The sequence below is a fragment of the Ictidomys tridecemlineatus genome, chromosome 4 (genome assembly GCF_052094955.1).
Source record: "Ictidomys tridecemlineatus isolate mIctTri1 chromosome 4, mIctTri1.hap1, whole genome shotgun sequence".
In the NCBI taxonomy this organism is placed as follows: domain Eukaryota; kingdom Metazoa; phylum Chordata; class Mammalia; order Rodentia; family Sciuridae; genus Ictidomys; species Ictidomys tridecemlineatus.
In genome coordinates, this window is record NC_135480.1 from 190,945,282 (window position 1) to 190,949,027 (window position 3,746).

The 3,746-nt window shown below is 59.2% G+C and overlaps 1 long non-coding RNA gene across 1 annotated transcript; it reads left to right on the forward strand.

The window, feature by feature from the left end:
* The first annotated feature begins 469 nt into the window (after positions 1–469).
* LOC144377342 (uncharacterized) lies at positions 470–2,792 on the forward strand. Its single transcript, XR_013438253.1, has 2 exons — positions 470–733; positions 1,556–2,792. It is a non-coding gene; the product is annotated as an uncharacterized LOC144377342 (long non-coding RNA).
* The last annotated feature ends 954 nt before the right edge of the window (positions 2,793–3,746 follow it).

Genomic DNA, 3,746 nt, shown 5'->3' on the forward strand with positions numbered 1-3,746 from the left:
TGCAGAGAGGCCAGGCAGAGGGGGGGCCTCTGCACTCAGGGCTTTCCCCAGGAGGGAGGTGGAAGCTTCCCGCCCCTGCCCTCCCGGGGGGGCCCAAGGGTGCAGAGTCCACAGGGATCATCCAGCTTCCAGAACCCTTGTAAGGGCACAGGGACCCCGGGGTGCCTCGCAAGGGACCCCGGGGTGCCTGGGGCAGGAGGGAGGGAAAGGGCTCGTTCAAAGTCACCCAGCTCCGGCCGAGCTGGGGACTGGGCGGCCTGACTCCAACACCCGGGGGTCTCCTGGGACACGTCCATTTGCTGAAGTGTTCTCCCACCAACACACACTCCAGGCTGCTGCCGGGGAAGGATGGGGAGTGTGGCAGCCTCTGGTGCTCCCGAGACGGAGACGTGATGGGGAGCGGAGGCCGAGGGGACAGTGACCCCGAGGGCAGGAGCCCTCCTGACAGAGAGCAGGGCAGGTGGGTGGGGCGGGTGCTCCCGGCTCAGGGGACAGCGAGTGCACAGAGGAGGAAACGGAGGCAGAGTCGCCTTTGGAAGGAAAAAAGCCCAGTGAGGAGCTTGGTGGCAGAGGGGAGTGGCGAGGTACAGGGAGGCAGGGCCACCAGGCCCAGCGGCTGGTCCTCATCCCGGGCGTCCATGGGTGACCAGGAGAGACCACTCAGGAACCAGGGAAGGGGCCCTGAGAAGCCATTCCCCAGGAGGGCCTCCAAGAAGGGCCATGGAGGACATGGGTAAGGCCCTGGCCAGAGGGGGCCGTCAGAGTTCACGTCTCCACCGCGGGCAGGGTGGGGGGCCTTCCTCAGACACTGGCCCTCCTCAGTCCCTTGCCCCAGCCTGTCCCCTCAGGGTCACCAAGGCAGAGCTGGAGTCGGGCAGGCCCCAGGACCCAGTGGCCAGTACTGTGGGAGGAACATTCTCCCTGCCCGGTCGTCTCCAGACTCTCTTGCCCATTCCCCTCCCTCCTGTCCCCAAGAGCAAGGCCACCCAGGCATGGGACTGACTGGGGCAGTCGTTCCTGTTCTTCAACTGGCTGAAATAAGGACTGAGTGACGGACACTTGTGAAAACGCTCCCTAAGGGTGCACCTTGAGGGACCCGCGTGGTCACAGCCACTTGGAGCTGAGGGCTCTGTATTGGCTGGAATTGCACTGAGGAGCATACCCCATAGGTCCACGAGGGGGCAGCAGAGAGCTAGCAGGAAGACCCTGAGGCTTTGGGCTCAGATTGTTCCATACAGTCAAGGGGCAGCAGCCCTGGAGCCAAGGCCCACAGAAAAATCGAGCTCCAGCCGGGCCTTCCTTGCTCCCTGGTGAGTGTCAAATGTTCAGCCTTTACCTTTAGCTTGAGGCTGAGTAGGTCCCTTTAAAATAAATACATAAATGTCCTTGGGGAACTCTGCAGGGCTACAGGGATGGGGTACAGGTGCTGCGGATCTGAATGATGAACTTAGTAAGTTCTCGCCATCTGCCACGTCTGCGCTGAGCACTTGGGGTGGAGCATGTCTTACCGACTTCTCTATTCAGGTTCTCGCCATGCCATGGCCCTGTTTTGCAGATGGGAAAACTGAGGCTGGGAGATCAGGTGACGGGGTGTTGAAGATCATCCAGCCAGAGAGATGCAATGCAAACTCAGGACTGTCTCCCCAACGCCCAAGGCGCTCTGCCGGCCTGCCCACGCTCTCCCTGATCACCAGCAGGACCTTCTGGCCGTGTTCTTTAGGACACGAGGAGCTGAGGGGTCTCCCTTCATTTGCTCTCCACCGTGGGGGCCAGGCTGCGGTCAGCCCGTCTCTCCCTCCTCCGCCGAGTGTGCTTGGGGTCTGACATACCAAGTTCAGCCCTCTTTTTCCCTGGGGTCCCGTACTGTGCACGGCATGTGGTAGATGCTGACTGGGGCAGACCCCAGGAAGGGCCACCCAAGTAGAAGACAGGAAGTGGAGTCCAGGGCCTGGGGGTCACACCCAGAGTCCTTCACAAGGGCCAGTGGATGAGCAAGCAAGGGAGGACGGCTGGGATGGCTGAAAAGCAAAGAGCCCTGGCCCTGAGGGGTCCACCTGTGGTCATTTTGTCTATTCTGTGGGCAGGAGCAGCAGTTCACCCCAAAACCTCAGGCCCAGGTGTGGGTACCGTACCTGCTGCAGCCCCTGTGGCCTGTGTGAGTGAGCAGCTTATGAACCCAAGTCTTCCCTGTTAATTGGACTAATTAGAGCTCATCGGGTGCAGGAGATAGAGGATAAGAAGCCTGTGGCCTTTTGCTCCTCGGAGAGGCCTCAGCTTAGCCGGGGCCCTTCCATGTTGCCATTTTGGGTTCATGATTGTAGGAGGGGTGGCTCAGCCTGAAGAAGCTGCTCATAAAGTGGGACCCATTTGGAATCAGAATTTTTTTTTTTAAATTGCTACCAGGGATTGAACTCAAGGGCACTTAACCACTGAGCCACATCCCCAGCCCTTTTGAATATTTTATTTAGAGATGGTCTCGCTGAGTTGCTGAGGCCGATTTGGACCTGTGATCCTCCTGCCTCAGCCTCCCCAGCGCTGGGATTGTAGGCTGCGCCATCACGCCTGGCTTCAGGATGTTCTTGAGACGCAGGCAACTGCCCGCTCCTCCCCGGCTGGTCTTGTCTGTCCACTGAAGCAGGACCTCCAGGGGCCGCTGACTCCTGGCTGACCGAGTGGACACAGCCCAAGCTCCTTGGAAGGACTGGGATGACATTTCCTGAAACCGCAGGCAGGCTCTTTGGAAAGCCCCACGGTTCTTTTTTCAATAAAGACAAATGAATTTCTTCCCCTCAGCTGAGCCGCAGCGGGAACCTTTCCCTGGCTCTTCCCGACTCGCCACTGCTCTCCCTGGAAGAATGTGGGTCACAAGGGACACCCTGTGGGAAAGGGACCAGCAGAGCTGAAATCCGTAACAGCAAGAGTCCAGACATGGACGATTCCTCCCTGGCGAGTCCGGGAATGGTGGCCCTGGTACTGAGCGCATTCGCTAGGAGTGATAATAGGAATGACAGCCAGCGTTGCCTTGGCCCCGATCGTGGGCCAGGCGTCTCAAGTGTGGAGGGATTCACTTCGTCCTCAAAGAAAAAAGACTCTGAGAAAAAGAGAAACCAGGACCAGTCAGGGGTGGGGAGAGAGGATGGGTGTGGCCAGAGCAGGGACAATGGGTCTCAAGAACTCCCTCTCCCGGTGACTCCGTCTCAGGGTCTCTCTGGGGCTTGCCTCCTGTGAGGTATTCTTGGGGAGCACCTCCCTGAGCGGGAGCCTCCACACTGCTTCTCCATGCTGCCCGCTCTCCATTGGCTAGAAGTCCCCCCAGGACCTGGGGAACCCACCAGGGGTCTGGGCATCCGGGTCACGTGGAATTGGTCAGTGCACTAGGAACTCGTGAATCACCTGCCCATCGCAGAGGATCCCTCCCAACTCCTAGACGAGGTTTTACGATCCCGGAGAGACCCTTAAGGATTGGAACTCTGGGAAATTCCCAGAGCTTCAGGATTCCGAGGGCTTCTCTCAATTCCAATGTCCCCAGGGGTCAGAGGCCTTCTTTGAAATTTGACTATGCTTGAGAATGACGACCCTGTTTCCAGGGGCCAAAGCATCGTCCCCAAGTTCCAGAAATCTGCAGACAGACTGTGGCTCGGGGGTTCCAGAAGTGCCTTCCTGAGTGCACAAGTTCCCGGGAAGGGCCAGGTGGACTGAAGTCTGGGTCTGGTGCCGGGTACCTCAGGCCTGTGGAAGGCCCAGGG